This window comes from Aotus nancymaae, unplaced genomic scaffold (assembly GCF_030222135.1).
Source record: "Aotus nancymaae isolate 86718 unplaced genomic scaffold, 86718_ANA_hifiasm-v0.15.2.pri h1tg000008l, whole genome shotgun sequence".
Lineage (NCBI taxonomy): Eukaryota > Metazoa > Chordata > Mammalia > Primates > Aotidae > Aotus > Aotus nancymaae.
This window is the reverse complement of record NW_026988419.1, coordinates 10,660,390-10,682,026: the sequence shown is the minus strand read 5'-3', so window position 1 is coordinate 10,682,026 and position 21,637 is coordinate 10,660,390. Positions and strand designations below refer to the sequence as shown.

At 38.8% G+C, this 21,637-nt stretch overlaps 1 non-coding gene across 1 annotated transcript; it reads right to left on the bottom strand.

The window, feature by feature from the left end:
• Positions 1–7,520: 7,520 nt before the first annotated feature.
• On the bottom strand, positions 7,521–7,593 carry TRNAK-UUU (transfer RNA lysine (anticodon UUU)). The gene has a single exon. It is a non-coding gene; the product is annotated as a tRNA-Lys (tRNA).
• Between the last annotated feature and the right edge of the window lie 14,044 nt (positions 7,594–21,637).

Below are 21,637 nucleotides of genomic sequence, written 5' to 3'. Positions count from 1 at the left end.
TTGTAAATATGTTAAAAGTAAGCAAATTCAACTATCAATCTTTTATATAAACTTTCATTTATTAGATATGTGTGGTAGGCAAGAAATCAGCCTGGTCTCCAGCTGCCTGGTTTCTGATATGCATTCATATAACTGAATCCCAACGGCTATATCTAAGGAGAACATTAAAAGCTGCTTCTGAACACTTTTATTTCATTTATTTATTTATTCATTGAGACAGGCTCTCACTCTGTCTCCCAGGCTGGAGAGCAGTGTTCGATCTCAGCTCACTGCAAGCTCCGCCTCCCAGATTCAAGTGATTCTCCTGCCTCAGCCTCCCAATGAGTAGCTGGGATTACAGGCAGGCACCACCACACCCAGCTAATTTTTTTGTATTTTTAGTAGAGACGGGATTTCGCTATGTTGGGCAGGCTGGTCTTGAACTCCTGGCCTCAAGTGATCTGCCCTCCTCGGCATCCCAAAGTGGTGGGATTACAGGCGTGAGCCACCATGTCTGGCTGGCTTCTGAACACATTTAAACACATCTGAGAGAGTTTAAAGAAAATATTTACCTACTTTGAAAAAGAATAAAGGCTATTATTCATACTCACAATCAGCTGAGTTTGCTATAATTTTTGCTGAGAGCAATTATGTTCCAGATAAGAATGTTTTTATATGCAGGGACCTAGGTTTAAATCAAAGCCAGTGAGTGGCTATAGGAATTAATGCACAAGTTCTGGGATTAACTTAAAGGCAAAACTCTCTTGCCCAACTTCCAAGCAAGCTCCGTGAGATGCTGAAGTAAGCAGCTGTCCACTTTATTCAGGTGAGGGATTTTTCCTGTTCAAGAGCTTTGTCATTAGCTACTGTATTTTCACCCGCCCCACTGTATCTTCACCCTCCCCATCATTCCTATCTGGAGCTTCTCTAATTAGGCTCTTTTTTTTTTTAAGGTTAAGACTGTGATCGTCCAAAAGACTAAAGCACCATGTCGATATGTCCCGAGAGGATGATATGCTGAGCCATTAGCTGCTCATCATACAATTAACCCAGAGCAGTGGATCAGCTTGAATGGTTATCACCCAGTAGGGCCCAGAGAAAATAGGACACCTCATTTGCATGGCTTGGTGTGAGAAATAGAAGAGAGAAGTAAGGAATAAAAAAAATTGAAATATGAGAATAAAGGGGAATGCAGGCCTTGGTGGAGAGCTCCTAAGAAGCTTATAAACCAAATTGAGTAACAAAACCACATATACAGAATTATATAAAAAACGTGGCCCAATTAAGATTTTTGTATCCTCTCTACCTTGTAACGCGTCCTGTCATTTCCTTGTTCCAGGGAAATCTGCCTTCATAATTTTAGCAAAGGGGCTTTTGTTAACAGTCAGCCTGAGAAAGTTTCCCCATGTATTTTGGGGAAATTCATAATTGATTATCAACCTGGTACATGGCATTAAATTTTTTATTATATTAATGTTTCTTTGTGAACAGTTAGACTTTCCTTCTTTAAGACAGGCTGCTTTCATGACTGACACCCTATAATCTACCTGTCTATCTCCTCATGGCTCTCAGTCCTGCTCAGGACCAGAACAACTGGCCATTGCCTAAGAAAAAAATTCAGGGCCATTGAAAATGCTCTCCATCCCTCAAATTTTGAAATCTAAATTTCTAGACGAAGGGTTTAGTCCAGATCTTGTAAAGTTGTCATTAGGGCTTCTTCTCTGGGCTCTCCTTCTGGTGGCAGAATGTTTGCCAATGATGCTAGGTGGACATTCTATCCACTCAGTAATCCCAACAGAATAAAGACTCCCCTTCCACTGTTCTACCAAAAGACTCAGGGTGGTATTGACTCATTTATTTCACTTTACTCATCTCTATGGCAATCACTATGTCCAAATGAATGCAATAGTTTAATGAATATGGCCTGAGTCACATGCCCATCTTTGAAGTAAAGGATGGAGGAACTTCCCAAATCTTAAGGATTGAGAGTGAGAAAGGAATAGTTACCAAGCAAAATTGGTTGCCTTTACCAAAAGAATACGAAAGTAATGGATGTCCACTATAACCTTGTGGCTTGAAAGGGCCTTCCTTTATTTCTTGTAACCTGGTGATATCATCACAATGTTTTTTTTTTTTTCTTAGTTGACTGATTAGAAGGTGAGCAGAAAATTTCCTGCCTCACCATTTCTCCAGTGTGTCAAAAAGACAGCATGCTCTTCATCACCCATTGGATGAAAGATGACATTTTAATGACAATTCCAGGTATGATTCCACCATGGTTAGTAAATTTTAACCCCTGTGCTATTTATCACACAAATGACAGCCTAAAAGGGCAACTGCTTGTTAATTTTGTAACTTGCAGCAAATACAGAGACGAGTACTTAAGAAATAGGAACTTGTCTGAGAAGGCCAGGTTGTCATCTGTTTCTCACCCTCATGTGGTGTCAGATGGGTATTTTTGACTAACGAATCTCCATAAGCTAAGTGTGAAGCAGTGTGGACCAAACTGTACCCCTGAGAGAGTGAGTTACCACTGGTACAGACCCACCCACAGGCATGTTGAGTGCTGAGACTGGATGCAGCAGGTTTACAGAATGTTGTCAGTTTCTTACGGTCACGTCACATTGTTTTTCTTTTTTTAATTGCTGAAATACATTATAGAATGTGGGGTTAAATAGAAACACTCTAAACATTATTTTTATGGCAGTGTACAATAGCTATAAAGGGTTGACTTTTAAAAAGTCTTCCCCAGCCGGGTGCAGTGGCTTGTGCCTGTAATCCCAGCACTCTGGGAGGCAGAGGCAGGTGGATCATCTGAGGTCAGGAGTTCGAGACCAGCCTGGCCAATATGGTGAAGCCCCATCTCTACTAAAAATATAAAAAGGAGCTGGGCATGGTGGCCTATGCCTGTAATCCCAGCTACTTGTCAGGCTAAGGTTAAAGAATCACTTGAACCCGGGAGACAAAGGTTGCATTGAGCCGAGATCACACCCCTGCACTCCAGCCTGGGTGACATAGCGAGACCCTATCTCAAAAACAAACAAACAAACAAACAAACAAACAAACAAAATTTAACAAAATAGAAAAAGTTTCCCCCCATAAACACAATCTTGATATAACACCCATTTACACACAGTAGGAACTCAGTGTTCTCTGTGCTGAATGAGTGAATGTTAAATGAACTCTTGGAGTCTGTCCATGAGATGCCCTCTTAAATGATGGTCCCTCTTCTCAGGACTGATGTTCAGCAAGAAAGTAGCACTGTAGCTCTCCTAGTTGTTTACAGCCTGTGTCCATTCTGATTGGGTGGAGATCTTTATGATGTAACGCCCACAATATACTATTATAAAATATTTTTGTATAACTTCTGCCTCCACTTCACAGGGCACTCAACAAGAGACAACTTAAATCTGTTTTTCTTATGCACTGATTCTCTCTTAAGCCTCTTTTATGTCAATACTGTATCTTATTTCCCATTATAATGCTAAGGGGTTTCTGATTCTTGCTAAAATGTTAATGGTCCCTTGTGATGAGTTACCAAGCATATGAACCGTGAAGAGTTAATGTCTGAATCCAAAGACTTTAGTCACTAATGACAGCTGACAATGTCAGGCACAATGGCATGTGATGTGAAATACTTTGATTTCAGAGACTTCCTCTTGCCTTTCCAATCAACTCAGTCATCAAGGCCCTGCCTTTCCAGAACACCAACCCTGCTCACCTCTTGTTTCTCCCTCCTGGTGCTTCTGTGATCCACCTTCAGCATTAGGAAATGTTGCATTCATGCCTGCGATGATCAGAGAGACTGCAAAAGATCAGACTAAAAAGATGAGAATTAACACTTGCATTCTGAAGCACATTTACTAAAAATTAATTTCAAAAGCCAGGATCAAACTTGTGTATTTACGAAGTTGCATAAACTCATCCTCTAAATCTGAGAAAATGTACATCTACGGAATTTAAAGTATTTTAAAACTGCCAGCTGCCTCCATGTCTGTACCCGTGAACTTTAGCCATTCCATTACTGTTAATGCAGACAGAGGAGCATAAAAGGTTAATTTTAGAATAGCTCTTCAAGGATTCTTAGATTTAGAAGAGGACTTTAAAAAAAAAAATCACCATTTTTAAACAAACCATGGGTACTCAGGTTGAATTCAGTGGACATCTCCTAAAGCCACAGGACAACTACTAGACTCTCAAAAATGAGGGATAGAGCTGCCTGTTAGCTTTACATTGCAGATGGTCAAAATGGTATATAAATTAAATGAGTGTTGGTGATAAGACTTCAGAGACCTACATAACCCTTGTCGATGGGCAGTGCAGCAGAAGCTTTCAGAAGTGGGTGGGAGCTCACAGCAATGGCAACAACCACAGTGACACCGTAACACAGATCCCTAAAGCATGGGAAGATCAGCCTTGTATTATATTGCCATGGGCACCCTGGACCAGGCTCTGGGTCAGCTTTGGAAGAGGAGCATGTGACTCTTGACTTTTGGACTTCACCCAAGGGAGGAGAAAATCAGCTTGGAATCAAAGGTTGTCCACAGCCTCATTACAAGCATATTCATCACTGGTTTCCTACACACACTTTTACTTAAGCAAAAGTGCTCTGTTCAGTGCCTTTTGAGGCCACTTTCTGCTTCACCTCAAGCCTCTCAGTCTCCTGTCCACCAGCTTTAGTCTTGACTGTTGCAAATCCAGTGCAAATTCTTCTTGTATGGTGGTCTCTCAGAATGTGACCCGCTCACGTGGCTCTCTTTCCCGTCAAACATGATACTATATCTCTACTGTATACTCCATTGCAACACAGTATTTCCCGAAATCTAGTTGGTCCTGCTAATTGGTGCCATTTTGAGAACTATCTGGGGCAGTATTTACTTGACAAAAATTGAAATTGGGCTCACTTTTTCAAAATTTAAATGAAGTAATTTTAAAAGAAAACATTATAGCACTGCTGAAAATGGAAAAGCATTTCACTTCCCATAAACAGAAGGTATCCATGGAAATAAATACAACTGGAGCCAAACAACGTAATTAAATCCTAGCTGCACACTGGGCCAGCCTGGGTCTCTCAGCCTGAGGCTTGTTCTCTTGAGACTGCAGAGGAAGATGAACCAAGTATGAGAATGATGTTAGACACCCTCACATGAAACTGAGGTTTTCTTCTGAAAGTAATCAGGATGGAAAACAGTGGCTTTCTAATTTAATATTATTTAGTGCTGTGTTCTCGCCCAGCTTGAAATCATCCTGCACACCACAAGTACACATCCCACACTTGAGACTGTCATCTTAAAATGCATTCCCCTAACATCACACATCAGGGTCCGTTGGGGGGTGGGGGACAAGGGGAGGGAGAGCACTAGAGCAAATACCTAATGCACGCAGGGCTTAAAACCTAGATGATGGGTCGATAGGTGCAGCAAACCACCATGCACGTATATACCTATGTAACAAACCTGCACATTCTTCACATGTACCCCAGAACTTAAAGTACAAGAAAAAAAATGCATCCCCCTATATTGGCAGTTATGTTTATGCATGTGTTCAGTCTCTCCCACTAGTTAATAAACTCTCTGATGATAGGATTGCTACTAAAAGTCTTAGCTTCACTTAATTACTACTTGCAAGTATCTTGAGCTTAAGGGTCAGTTAATAAGTAGGGAAATAAATTAGAAAGATAAATAGAATAGAAATACCCTGATATTTCTTATTGTGATTTTCTCAATCAGCAAACCTTCACTGAGCAACCATTTAGTGCTAGATGCTGATTAGGTGTTGATGATGTGAGTACTGGGCATACAATGGTGAATCAACAGAAAAAGAAGAATAGGAAAATTCCATGAGATCCTGGTAATAGTGAGATAAATGCATATCATGAACCATAGATCCATTTTGGGGTTTGACATATGATCCAAATCTTATTACAATGCTAAATGTATTAAACTAAATCTGGAGGAAATTACTTTACCGGAATGAAAAAGTATGATGTCAGATCTTAAAAATTCAGTGGGTGCTTTATTCAGTTTGCCAAATAGTGCTAAAAAATTGTTCATTGGTCACTTTCATTTAGGGTTCTTGCATCACAGACCTGCAGCTTATTCTATGACAACACATGATCATTAAGAGGGATTTATTTGCAGATAAAGAGAAAACAGAGACATTCTTTAGCCATTTTTCAGGCAAGCTATGTTTTTCCGTCTACAAACTAAGAGCTCCTGGGTTGCTGGGTCACAGGGACGGCAAACACGTGCACAGCGGTATTAACCACTGGGTGCATTTTCAGTATTTTAAATATATATGAATGAATCGAATCCTCATGAAAATTCTAAGATTAGGTATATTCATTTTCCATTGGACACAGGGAGGGGAGCATCATACACCGGGTTCTGTTGGAGAGCAAGGGAGGGACAGCAGTGGGGATGTGGGGAGGTCAGGGAGGGATAACATGGGGACAAAAGCCAGATATAGGTGACGGGGGATGGAGGCAGCAAACCACATTGCCATGTGTGTACCTATGTAACAATCCTGCATGATCTGCACATGTACCCCAGAACATAAAGTACAGTAAAAAAAAAAAAGACTGAAAAAAAATGGGGCGAGTTGTTTGTTATTTGTTTTTTTTGTTAAAGGTAATAAATCTCACTCTGTCACCCAAGCTGGAGTACGATGGTGCAGTCAAAGCTAACTGTAACATTGAACTCCTGTGCTCAAGCAATCCTCCTGCCTCAGCCTCCTGAGTAGATGGGACTGCAGGCACGCACCTACATGCCTGGTTAATCTTTTTCATTTTTGAAGAGATGTGGTCTCACTATGTTGCCCAGGCTGGTCTTGAATTCTTGGCCTCAAATGATCCTCCCACCTTGGCTTCCCAAAGTGTTGGGATTACGGGTGTGAGCTACCATGGCCGGCATGGTGTTTTTAACTGGGCTTTTTGCATGAGTTATCTCAGAATAATGAGGAGACAGTATATTGAAGGCAGACATTGTGTTTTCCCTTAAAAACATTTTTTCCTTATTTTTGCTCTCATTTCCAACTTGTTTTCTTATAGTTTATGAAGGAAAGCAGTCATAAAAGAATAAATTAAGTGGTAGAGGAAAACTGAGGTCCGTAGCCTTGAGTTCTTGAGATACTGGGTTACAATGGGTAGAAAGAAACATCTGATGAGTCACCGTTCCACTCTAAGTGCAGCAATGCAAGGATGGTGGATTATGACTTAGGTCTTTATTAATATTTTTATTTGGTGCGGTCTACCTCCTTTACTGGCTGGGGATCAAAGGCCTTGGTCACATACCTGGAGAATATGTTAGAACTGTGAAGGAATGAGAAAGATACATAACCACTAAAGCAGGAGCCCCTAGCCTGATATGTCCACTTGCGACCGCGAGTGGGGAGGGCAGCAGGTTCTCCTTCCAGGACTTCCTCATCTCTCATTACAGCATTTCCTTTTTCCTTTCTGGTGCCTGTGGTACCGCTGTAAATGCTGAATGGCAACTTGAATTTCCTTCTTTTAGAGAAGAATATTTCGCCATGGGAGATTTTAGTGCCCGGACAGAGACTTAAACCCTGGACCCTCAGATTAAAAGTCTGCTACTCTACCAACTGAGCTACCCAGGCCCTATGCTCCACAAAATGCAGTGATAGAAATAACTGCAATATTTCTGAAAATCAAAAGTATCAAAAGTGGGCCGGACATGGTGGCTCATGCTTATAATCCCAGCACTTTGAGAGTCAGAGGGAGGAGAAACACTTGAAGCCAGGAGTTCAAGACCAGCCTGGGCAATGTAGTGAGAACTCATCTCTACAAAAAAAAAAAAAGAAAGAAAAGAAAAGAGAAGAAAAAATTAGCTAGATGTTGTGGCTTGTGCCTATAGTCCCTGCTACTTGGGAGGCTGAGGTGGGAGGATCTCTTGAGCCTGGGAAGTCGAGGCTAGAGTAGGCTATGATTGTGCCACTGCACTCCAGCTTGAGACTCTGTCTCAAAAAAAAATATATATATATATATATATCTTCATTTATAGTTTTGAGATATATATATATCTTCATTTATACTTTTCTCTATTCATTGTCATATATACATATATATATATCTTCATTTATCCAAATCTTCATTTATACTTTTTCTATATATATATATACACACACACATACATACTTATACTTTTATACATATATTTATACTTTTGCTATATATGTATATATACTTTTGATATATATATATATATCAAAAGTATAAATGAAGAGAGATTTGGTATTTGTGACTTTTTCTTTTGCAGCTGGCCCCACTATGGCTGGCCAGGGCACACCTTTTCACCTTCTGCTGCTTCCCTGCCTTGATGCTCCAGGTGGACTACCCGCATTGTCCTTCAGCACAGGCAGGTGAGGCAGGGGCAGCCTCAGGAAACAGCAGCCCCTGCCTGTGACTGCCTTAGCACCAGCTCTCCTCTCCTGGCTAACCAGACCTCTTTCAGCTGGAGAATAGTGTATAATAATTTTCTTCCTTTAGAACAGGGTTCAGGAAAAATGCAATTTCTGGTTTTACTTGTGACAGTCAGAGAAGTGCTATTTCCTCTTCTTTAAGATTCTGTCCTCACTACTTTGAGGATCTGCATCTGCAAAGCTGTTGCCACTATTCTACAAATAGGGAGGAAGGGAGCTATTAGCCCCTAGTCCCTCCTGTCTGCAAGGGGCTATGAGGTACAGCATCATTTTCAAGAGCACCAATTCTGGAGCCAGACTGTCTAGTTCAAGTTCTGGTCGAGCCACTAGCGAGCTGTGTGGCCTTGGGCAAACTATTCACTCTTGGTATTTCTGTTTTCTCCTCTAAAGATGGAGATATGGATACTGCCTTCCTAGTAAGCCTATTAGCAGGAATAACACATCAAGTACTTAGGACTGTGCCTGGCCTGTAGTAAGCATTCAAAAATGTCAGCAGTTACTATTATTTCATACTCTCCAAAACTCAGTGAGCTGTTCCTGTTTTCATTTTACAAACCAGGAAGCAGGAATAGTAAATTTAAGTAACTCATTAAAGGGAATTCAGCTAAAATGGAAGAGGACAACATGTGAACTATCATCTTCATAGAAACAGAAAAGATTTGACTCTTTTCAGAGAAGGGCAATATACTTTTTCTCAGCATAGTTTCAGTTTTCTGTATTATTGGAAAAGTAAAGAACAAGAGTTTGTAATAAGGCCAAGAAATTTTTTGACTTTGTTTTATTTTTATTTGAATACTGTTGAGGTTCATTATTTACTTCATGAGTTTTTTTTTAAATTTATAATTCAGAATAAAAGGTTACATTACCTTCAACAATCTGAATTGCTTCTGTTTATAACTTGCCTGTTGTTCAGTATTGTTCTCGGTCTTCTACAGTCTTTTGTGCCTTTGAAGTTGCTAGCACATAGGGCGGCACCTTTTCTGTCTTTGTCTTTCATGGAGACCCTGGTCTGATGTTGGCGTAATGCATACACACCTGACACCTGTTTCACACATAATCCCAGGGTACTGTTGAGATAACAAGATAGAGTAAAGAGGTTCTCTGTGAGAGCAAAGAAGTATTTGTCTTGTTTTACATTTCTCTTGACTGATTCTGCTCTGCTTAAAAGTCAAGCAAATTAAAAATACATACTAAAGAACTCAAGGAAAGCTTACATAAATAAAAAGAATAAATTATGCAAATGAAACCCAAGGAAGAATTTCATCAGGAAGCTATTTATTATGTACTGGAGCTAAAGGGAAGAGAGAGGCTACATAGAAGGGACAGGCAGATCCTGCTTTTAACTGTAAAGTTTCAATGTAAACCACCTTCCACTTGAGAGGGAGAGAGATTGAGCCTCTGTATCCCCTGGTAGTAGGCATTTATAGATCCACTCATCTTTTTGTGATATTTTGTTATTCTCTATAGGGTTTAAATTGGGATGATTCGGGTTATTTTTGCTTTTCCTTTTTATAAAAAAAGAAGTAATGCTGCCCTTAACACAAGTGCTATTTAAAAAGCACCACAAAGTGAAGACTTTGATAATTTGTTCCTGAGTGACAAATGAAAGTGTTGAGATGGCTAGCAAGTTTGCGCACCTGTGTGTGAATAATTTTTTTAAATTGCAGTAAAATACACATACCATAAAATTTAGCATTTTAACCATTTCAAAGTGCACCCTTTAGTGGCATTTAGTATCTCACAATGTTGAGGAACTATGACCATTGTCTTGTTCCAAAACATTTTCATCCTTCCTAAAGGAAATCCCATGACCATTAAGCAGGTACTTCTCATCTCCTTTTTCCATAGCTGCTGGGAACCACCAGTGTGCTTTCTGTCTCTATGGATTTGCCTGTTCTGGGTACTTCATATACATAGAGTTATCTGGTATGTAGTCTTTGTGCCTGTCGTCTTTCACTTAGCATCATGTTTTATGGTCCACACATAATGTAGCATGTATCAGTTCCTCATTCTTTTTTGTGGCTGAATAGCCATTGTAGGAATATACCACACTTTGTTTAACCATTTATCAGTTGATGGACATGTAGATTGTTTTCACCTTTGACTATTATAGTATAGCTATGGACATTTGTGTTCAAGTGTTTGAATACCTCTTTTCTTTCTTTTTTTTTTTTTTTGAGACAGAGTTTCGCTCTTGTTACCCAGGCTGGAGAGCAATGGCGCGATCTCAGCTCATCACAACCTCTGCCACCTGGGTTCAAGCAATTCTCCTGCCTCAGCCTCCCGAGTAGCTGGGACTACAGGCGTGTGCCACCATGCCCAACTAATTTTTGTATTTTTAGTAGAGACTGAGTTTCACCTTGTTGGCCAGGATGGTCTCAACCTCTTGACCTCGTGATCCACCCACCTCAGCCTCCCAAAGTGCTGGGATTATAGGTGTGAGCCACCGTGCCTGGCTTGAACACCTTCTTCTGGGTATATATTCAAGAGTGGAATTGTTGGGTCATATAACTGTATTTAATGAGAAGCTCCCAAGTTAATTTTTATAGTGGCCACACCATTTTACACTGTCATTTAACAAATTTTTAAAATTAATACCATAATTTATTAAAATTAAGGATATGGCTACCCAAAAATGTACACATATTTTTCAAGAACATATGCCTGTCTAAGACATACCTAAAACCATAAATCTTTCAGACACAGGTATGCTAGTTGTTAGGATGAGGTCCCAGGAGTGAAGCAAAACTCATGCATCAGACTTCTTTCTATCCAAAGTTAAAGATCTTCCAAGATCAGCCAGAACCCTTTGCTCTGATTTTTAATCATTTAGCAATCTTCTGAGGCCTGATGGACTTTCCTAAGCATCTACTTGTCAGGAAATTCATGAGGAGGTCATTCCTGGTATATGGACACAAATACGCCATTCTTGGAAAAGGGTTCATATTGCCCATCTGACTTCTCTCTCAAGTTCTTGTGAGATGGGTTGTTATAAATCATACACATAGTTTAGTCAACCCCACTCCACAAGTGAACTGCCAAATCACGCCCAGTTTCCTTTCAATTATTCACATTTTAACATTTCTGAAATCATGATCCCATGAAATAAAGTAATTTTAAGAAAGTGAAGTTTAGATCTTTAATCCAGGATATTAGTGACTTCCTCAATGTTCATCACATTTGTGAGGCCAGGAATAGAATGGCCCTATCTAGGCCTTATCTGGAATATTATATAATATTACATAAGTTATTTGCAAGGACTTACTACCTTCTCATGCAATCCCTGCCACACATACACACACATGCATGCACACACACACACACACACACACACACACACCATTAGGGCTTAATAGAGGTCCTTCCTGGTATCGCCTAACTGAAATACATTCATCGTCTATAGATCTCATAGCACACTGTACATATTTCTGTGCCTGATCCAAAATATCAGGAGGCTTATAATCACTACAGTTGCTATAGAACTTCGTTCTATTGCATTCCCAGAGGCTACCCTTCTCTCCATCAGCACCTGACAAATGTGTGCCCTATGGGGATTGGAAGAAGAAGAGGAAGAATGAGGATGACCCAGGGAAAAGCTATCTTCACCACTGAAAACAATTCACAGCATCAGCCCAAGTATCTATGGACCAATAGTGTAAGTCTCTGTGTGCAGAGTAGCCTACTTTTGTCAGCATATCACTGAATGGAATCTTTTGCCCTGATTTTTAAATTATAGTTACATTCAATAAAATGACCAAGATCTTATCTAGAGCTTGTCCCAAAAGAGGACAAGTCTTAAAGACCATTTTGTCTGGTAGCCCTCAAATTGAAGCCCACATACCCCTACAGGTATACAAAACCTCACAGAGGATACCTGAGGGTACACATGTTTTAAGAAATTAATTTCCAGATCTTTAACTTGGATCCTACAATAGACCTGTGCGGCTCCTCCTTTCTCATTTTCCCCTCTCAGTCTTCTCTCCGTCACTTTGCAGGGAAAATGTGTACCTCCCACACAAGCAGCATTTTTCTATGATGTATTTTGTTTTGTATGTACAAACCTCTAGAGTAAAAATAAAGGGCCGACTCAAAACACTGATGGCCAGCTTTGTGTTTTTTCTTGGATGCCTAACTCCTGCCCTTAAAAGAGTCATTATGTTTTTTTTTTTTTTTTTTTTTTGATGGAGTCTCACACTGTCATTTGGGCTGGAGTGCAATGGCGCAATCTCGGCTCACTGCAAGTCCACATCCTGGGTTCAGGCAATTCTCCTGCCTCAGTCTCCTGAGCAGCTGGGATTACAGGTGCCCGCCCCCACACTCAGCTAATTCTTAGTATTTTTAGTAGAGATGGGGGTTCACTATGTTGGCCAGGCTGGTCTCGAACTCCTGACCTCATGATCCACCCACCTCAGCCTCCCAAAGTGCTGGGATTGCAGGCATAAGTCACCGTGCCCGGCTCCATTGTGCATTTTTAAGGGCAAAGCATGGAGTTAGAAATGGGGTATCTTGATTCATTCAAAGATGTTCAGAATTCATGTACACTGAAGGAAATGGCAGGACTACCAACAATTTCCTTTTAATAACCTCTCTCTTTTATGCCTGGCTATTGCTACAGAATGTGCCCCTTTAGAAGAAGAGGTTCCCTTGAGAGCAAAGCAAAGATGAGATTGTTGGTGAAAAGTACTGAAGTCCACTGTGCCTTATTTCCTTGTGGCTGGGTACCATGTTGTATCCGTTAGTGTTAAGATTAGTGTTAAGAAGTGAGATGGTTGTCATGGGAATGCATCTCAACACAGCAATTTAAATTGAAAAGACTTTTCCTAACAGAAAACTCACCTGATTTTACTGATAATGAAGACTGGCTTTTTCAATTAGGTTAGATGACGATGCTGTCTATAACTTGAATGAGCCAAATCAGAAGCTCCAAGGTTATAATGAAAATATATTTACGGCACATAATAAGACAAATAGGTTTTATAAAAAATATTGTACTGTCATGGGTAAGTTGAAATACTTCTATTTTCCCCATCCTTTCTGAGTGCATTGTAATACGGTTTGTTAAAATATTGACATACTTTCTCATTGGTTGGCAAATGTTTATCACCGTGAATCTTAGAAGCCCTAGCCCCTCCCTGGGGACCTGGGACCTGTCAGACTTCATATTCCAGCAGCTATAAGGTTGATACCTTGCACCACAGAGGTCTGCAGGAACCGCTCTAGCACAAAGGCCAGGGTCCAGTACTCTGGATTGGCTGATTCCTTGTCTTACAAGTTAACATTTGAATCTCTCTCCAAGTCATGAGTATAATTGTCATTTTACAGATCTTTGTAATACTTTTGTGGTAAACTGAGAAATTCCTGAAAAGATGGTTAACAAGTCATTTAGTTTGTTTTCCTAATTTTTAAAATATTTTAACAAATAATGAAGGAGGACCTGAGTTACCAATTAATTGAACATAAAAATAATTTTTTTTTTTTTTTTTTTTTTTTTTGAGACGGAGTTTCGCTCTTGTTGCCCAGGCTGGAGTGCAATGGCACGATCTCGGCTCATCGCAACCTCCGCCTCCTGGGTTCAGGCAATTCTCCTGCCTCAGCCTCCTGAGTAGCTGGGATTACAGGCACGCGCCACCGTGCCCAGCTAATTTTTTTTTGTATTAGTAGAGACGGGGTTTCACCATGGTGACCAGGATGGTCTCGATCTCTTGACCTCGTGATCCACCCGCCTCGGCCTCCCAAAGTGCTGGGATTACAGGCTTGAGCCACCGCACCCGGCCCTAAAAATAATTTTTGATGGAGAATCACTGTATGATTTTAGCATGGAGCCATGGTGGAGTTTAAAGAGATGGATGAAATGGCTCTAATAAAATGCCCATTCCCAGTACACGTTTTTGAGAACAATGTTTCTTAGAGCTCCTATTTTTAAAAAGGAAAAATAAAAATAATATTGATGCTGAACCACAACTCATTCTACAATTGAACAATTCTCATCTGTAAATACATAAAGTAATTAGGGGAAAACTACTTCATCTATATCATCAGCAAGTACATTTAGAGTATAATTTGACTGGGCATGCTGGCTCACACCTGTAATCCCAGCACTTTGGGAGGCTGAGGACAGTAGATCACCTGAGGTCAGGAGTTCAAGAGCAGACTGGCCAACAGGGTGAAACCCCTAATACTAAAAAAATACACACACAAAAAAATGAGTGGGGCATGATGGTGGGCACCTGTAATCCCAGCTACTTGGGAGGCTGAGTCAGGAGAGTCACTTAAATCTGGGAGGCAGAGGTTGCAGTAACTCAAGATCATGCCATTGCACTCTAGCCTGGAAAACAAGAGTGAAACTCCATGTCAAAAAAAAAAAAAAAAAAAAAGTACAATTTATATAATTTATATGTTAACAATTACAGGAATTTTAAACATATAAATATAAATATATAACAAAATATGTGTTATACAAAATATGTTTATATTTTGTAAACATATGTATATAATACAAACATATAAAATATAAATGTGGTTATGTTGTTTTGGTTAATTGTGTATTTCTAATAATTGCAATGACAATTCAATCTAGAGGGAAAAAAATTATCACATAAAGCCTTGTAGCCATTGGAGAAAATAAGTTTCAACTTACATGCGTAACGTTATTGTAGAAGAAAATTATACAATCATCAGTATAAAAATATATTTATTTGAGATGAAGTTCTTTTTGGAAAGTATAGTGGAAGTAAGAGGCCAAAGAGAAAAATAACCATATAATATTATAGTAATATAATAAACTTCTTTGTGTATTTAAAGATAGACAATGATATATATCAAATTATTATGGAATTTATATTCTACTTTTAGATATGTTTTGAAGATTGTTGTAATACATTTCTTTTTGTTTATATACCATTGCTTTGGCCATCATGATGTTATACTAAATAAAAGAGCATTGGATTTATTAAAAGTCATTTCTTGGATTTGTGAGGCACTGCCATGAGTCAGGGTCACCAGCTTCAGGAAATTCTTCTGGTGTGCTCCAAATCCTCATTTCTCATACTCAAAACTAAGATTGAAGGAAACTAGTTACTTATTATGTCACACAACCTGCATGATGTGTAGAATCCAGCTCTCTGACTCTCAACTTGATGCTAGTTCTTTAAACTATCATAAACACATTAAATCCTAAATTAAACTAAGTATTACTTTACAAGAGAACAAACTATGAGCCAACTTAAGTATTATTTTAAAAGTCTAATTCAAATTAAAACTTTTTTTTTTATTTTCAGTTAACTAATTATTAAACTAGATGAGAATATTTTCTGAAATGAGACTGATAGTTGGTTTGTTGGAGTCTCTGGAAGGAAGAGCAAAGCCTTTGGGAAGCTCCAGGGTGTCATGGAAAGAAGGCTTGGCCTCAATTTCTAGTCACACTAGTTAATAGCTAAGGGCTTTGGTGCTGTTTACCCAGATCCCCTGAGTTTGTTTCCTTATTTGGAAAATGGAGATTAAAATCCCTGCCTGATGAAGTTAAGGTTTAGATGAAATGAGATAATGCATGTAAAGTGTGTAGCGTAATACTTGGCATATATTAGAAACCTAAAAACATTCATTTTCTTCTTGCTGTTTCTCTTCATTTTGCTATTTCTACTCCCTAATGCATCTGTCTGTTGTACTTCCTAATGCTCATGTCCTTAATGTCTCCTTGGATGATATGTGAAACTAATAGTTTAATGGCTTAGAGAAGTGATTTTCAAGCTGTGAGCCATAGGAGCTCTGTGGAGGTTAGGGGGTGGAGGCGGGGGCTTGGAGGGAAGCAAAGCCACGGGGCTCCAGTCCTTTCATTAACAAGTTTGCTTGTCTCCACATATGCCAATGATTTTGTTGAGAAAAATCTTTTCCTGGGCTTCATGGGCCATTTAAATTGGGAACCCCCAGGGACACAGTGCTTAGCCCAAGACATCAGTGCTTGAAGATAGGCATTTCTGTCACTGAGCGTCTGTATTTTGAGATATATTTTGAGATAGGCTTAAGGGTTAAGACATTTGGCTGAGGTCAGCAATAAGTTGCAACCTCAGGGTCAATCCTGATTAGTGTTCAATGCATAGTGCAGACTATCAATGTAAAGAGCGGCAACGTGGGATGCATAAGAGCAGGAGAAACTCAAGTATTTTGAGAATGTTCATTGTGAGTTTCATACATTTTTAAATTCAGAGTATGCATGCTTGCTCTCATTCCCAATCACCCTGTCCTTTTATCCAAGGCCTGTTTGTTTCTTTTTGGAGTTGTTCCCTTTTTTGGTAAATGGAACATCATTTCAGCCATCATTCCCATTTCCCACATCCCAAATGGAAGAAGAGAAATTGAAAGTGATCGGTCCCATTATTGTGTTAACTGGAAAAATGATGTCCGGAGTTTTAATAGGACAACCGAAAATCCTTGTTAACTTATTTTCCTTCAATGGCCTTAAAAAAATATTTCCATTATGTCCTTTCAATAATCAAGCTGTAGACATTCTGTGTACCCTTGGCCTTTAAAAAAAAGATGAACTTTTGTGCTTTTTGAAAATGTAATGGAAACATTAGATAGCATCAGACTCATCATTACATCAGCCTTGAGAATAAGTCTGACCGAGATACCTAAGCCTAAAAATAATTCATTAGTGGGATTTGGAGAAAAAAAAGGGGCCCTCCTCCCCTCAACGTAAAGCACTCTGGGGAGGATTCTGGTTAATTTCTGTGCCTATCACAGAACAGTTTCCCTTCTCTCCTTTCTGAAGGCTTTTTGGTGTTGAAGGTATCATGACTATTCTATTTCTCTCTTTTTTCCCCTCTGTCATTTCAAAGTTATATAACTCATGTTTTTCAAGTTGAAATGGTGATATATTATAGCCTTAATCTTCTATTTTTGCAGAAAATCTAGATTCCTAAAAGTAAAAACTCTCTGCCTAGTTATTTCTGGGAATTTCTTGTTCATGGTGTACAACCACAAACAAGTGGAATGCACAACTTTCCTCCTATCCTATATCATCCTCTGTATTCTCTGGACTTTGTATTTACAAACTAGGTTGGCAGGACCTCATCCCCTCATTTCTGGAGTACTTGGAAGGATTGGTGAGGCAGCAGCCATATCTATTCTTGGTCAACCAAGGTTTCAACTTAGTGAGGCCACTGTCTGGACCCGTCACCAACTTGGAATTAGTGTGTGTATGTGTGTGTGCACTTGTGATAGTCAGAGTGAGTGTTGGGAAGTCACAGGAGGGATATGGTTATCTGTCTTGTGAGAGACACTTTTAATTATTTGCATTTGTGTAATATTTCATATTTTGTGTATACTCTTTATAGCTTTTCCTCTATATACTTTTGTGTCATAAGAAAGAAAAGCGTAAGTTTCTTCATTACAAAATCAGTATAAAATAGTCTTTTTTTGAAACCAAAACTAGAACACTATCTGGAAAACAACATAAACTCAGATTGGAAGAGGTGATGATGAGATATTAAATAAGCAAAAACAGGTGGAGATGTAAATGTGTTTGGTAATGAGACCTGTACCAGTCAGGGTTTGGGTAAGAACACAGATGGCATATTCAAATGAGGTAATTTAAGGCATTTTTACCGAAAAAAAAAAGACTATTATTTACAGAGGCGTGGGCAAGCTTTCAAGGAAACAAGGTGCAGTGCAAGACCTCTGGGCTGAGGAGCGTGAGGAGTTGCAAACATACTGGGTCTGAGGAAGCACGTGGAGGAGGCAGAAACTGGAATCTGGAAAGAGGAGGGGAATGGAGAAGGCTCTTGGACGGGACCTGGCTCTTGATGGAGAGATACAGGCAATCCACAGTGACCAGGCCTCAGGACAACCAAGGATGGACACTGTCACCCCACTTTCCTCCCGTGCTCTCATATTCTGCCAATACCTCTAGAAAATCAGAGACCAAGAGAAGACAAGTGAGCTCCCGGAGGCTTCCGTATGGTTTAACTTCCTGGAACATGGAGCAAGCAGAAATGATACAGGATGGCTTAGGGGAAGGGGTTTCCAACAGAAAATACTTAGCCAAGATTTTTTATTTCTCATTTCTAGTCCAATTTATAAGCGAGGCAGACATCATAACAGACTTTAGTAGTAGACTACCAGAGAAGTAAAGAGATCACTATTTGGAAATGCCAACTATAGAAAGTCTTCATCATAAACAGTTATAAACATGCATATGAAACACTCAGAAGTCTGCAAAGCAATTAAAAATATTTCCTATTGAACACTCCAAAAAAGTCATAGTAAAGCAAAGTTAAAAGATTATTTTCTCCATTTTATAAATAATGAACCTGAAGTAAAGAGAGTTTAAGTGATATGCCCAAATATAGACACCAACTTTTCAAATTTACTAAGTTTTCATTCAGTGATTTTTACTTTTGATTTCTGTTTGTATTTTGCTGCACCATTCCCAGGGGAGAGAATTACACATACACCCGAAGATTTTAACCATCCCAACTTCAATAAGTATTCTTATAAGAATGTATCTGCAGGCAGAGAATACTTGCTCCCATGTCAAGGTCAGTTTCATGACACCAATGCCTGCATAAGGATAACAGCTAGAGCCCTAAAGCTTTAAGGGCTAATGTAGACCTGTACTGAACATTTGGTTTAGGTGGGCACAGAGGGAGAAGAGAAGTACAGCACACACTACAAAGTAAAACCTCACAAAAGTCTTGTTTCCAGTCATCTCTTTAAAACTCTACTCCTGTCTCTCCATTATCCTTGTAGACAAATAAGGCAAGCAATAATTCTCCCCAAAAGTGGCAGAAAGTGGTGAAGCCTGTAAAGATGTTTATAATATAAATTAAGTTTGTCTGTGTCACATTTAAAATGGCCATTGGTCATTAATGTCACTTATGTCTTTAGTGCACAGCTCTACAGAAATGATTACACGTTGATCTTCATTTCTTGAAGGTCTTGTTTAGTTATTTCTTCTTGCTAATAGCATTGGTACCTCAGTATCGATGGGGGATTGGTTCCAGGACTCCCATAGATATCAAAATCCAGAGATGCCCAAGTCCCTTATATAAAATGGCATAGCAGGCTGGACGTGGTGGCTCACACCTGTAATCCTACCACTTTGGGAGGCGGAGACTGGCAGATCACTTGAGGTCAGAAGTTCAAGACCAGCCTGGCCAATATGGTTAAACCCCATCTCTACTAAAAATACAAAAATTGGCTGGGCATGGTCATGGGCACTTGTAATCCTAATCAGGAGGCTGTGACTGGAGAATGGAGAATCACTTGAGCCCAGGAGGTGGAGGTTGTGGTGAGTCAAGATTGTGCCACTGCATTCCAGCCTAGGAGACAGAGCTAAACTCTGTCTCAATAAATAAATAAAATAAAATGGCATAGTATTTGCATATAGCCTATGCACATCTTCTTCATTTCACATACATTTCAAATTATCTCTGATTACTTATAATACTTAATACAATGTAAATGCTATATAAGTCATTGTTATTCTGTATTGTTTAGGGAATAGTGTCAAGGAAAAAAGTCTGTACGTGCTCAGTACAGCCATAACCATTCTTTTTTTTCTAGTTTTTCTTGACCTGTGGTTGGCTGAATCTGTAGATACAGAACTCTCAGACACGGAGGACTGACTTTGTGTGTATGTGTTGGGGGGTAGAGGGGGAAATTTCTTCTAATTCTCGGGATCAGAAGTTATTTTTCTTTTTCTTTGTTCTTTCTTATACATGCATTCAAAGGTAGCTTAAGCTTAATGTGACATGGCAGAAATATCCAGCATTTCAGTCCAAATCACATCTTTGTCTAAAACCTATTTAAAAATATCAATTTAGCATCTAGTAGAAGCTGTCTAAAGAGATTACGAGACATAGTCATACTTTCTTTTTGCTTTGCTTTTGCTTTTTATAGTAAGTGTTGGTCAAATGTTTGGTGTAAATGTTATTAGCAGAAGAGACATTTCATCTCTAGGCGGAGACAGCAAATCTCACTGAGGAGTATACGAAAGTTTTGCTTTATTAATTTCCATATTTGTTTAGCTCCTGTTTTAGGAGTAAGGTTTTTTTTAAAATCAATTTTATACTGCCGAGAAAGGTCAGCCAAAGAAGAATAAAGAAGCATTTCTTTGATCAAGAAAATGAATGATGTATATAAAAACAGCTTGAAATCTAATATATAATTCCTAGGAAGAAATTCCATACAGCCATTAAAACCACAAAAACTATGTTATATATGATCTAACTGTAAAATAATATACATATTTATACAATACCACACTGGAGTGTTTTTATTTCCCTTTGCAATACTATAAAGAAATAAAAGTACTATAAATGGTATTTAATTCCAGTTGATGTTTACTTTGCTTTCCAAATTTCTTATGAGTATGTGTTTTACAATTACAAAAACAGACATAATTTATCCTTTAAACAAAAATATAAAGCACTATCCTGAAGGCTAATTTCAAGCCTAGTAAATGAACCTTGGGTGTATAAGCAGCCAAACAATTCCTCACGAAGAGACAGTGCCTAAAATAGGCCTGGCAGAATGAAAAGGAGAGAGTGATCCCTGCTTCTGGAAGGAACACTATAATTGAGACAGTTTAAAGACAAAAGGTGAGTGAACACAGTATAAGAACATCAAAATGCTACATTTTATTGCTGTTTGATGTAGAACAGATGACATTATGCAGCTCAAAATACATTCTGATGATGTACTAGGAAACATCAAACCTCTCTCCTTGTGTATCTAAATGCTATTTTTAGATGTTATATACTTACGGTGCATGGCCTATCTAGGGCCAGATTCTCTTAGAAACTATTTGTGTTTAAAAAAACTCTACTTGTGTAGATCACAGCTTTTATCTACAGAAGCAAATCATTCCTTATTTTATTAGGAAAAAAGTAGTCTAATTTTATAGAATTTTAAAAAGTAGTGTAAATTACAGTGCTTAAAATCTGATCAAGATAGCAACTGGCTTAGGATATGAAAAATTTACTCAGGACTGCCCTAAAGGAAGTCAAGTTATGGTAAAGGTTATATAGATTTGATATAGAATCTTAGATTGGTAATGGGCTTCATATCAATATATTTAGGATGCTCATACTTTAGTTGGACACATTGAAATTCTTAAGGGATGTATCCATGATTTAATTAGTGACAAAAAAATCACAATATATAGTATGTGGTCTTTTTAGTCCTTTCAAATCTGGGTATTTCTTTCAAGCATCATTGATTA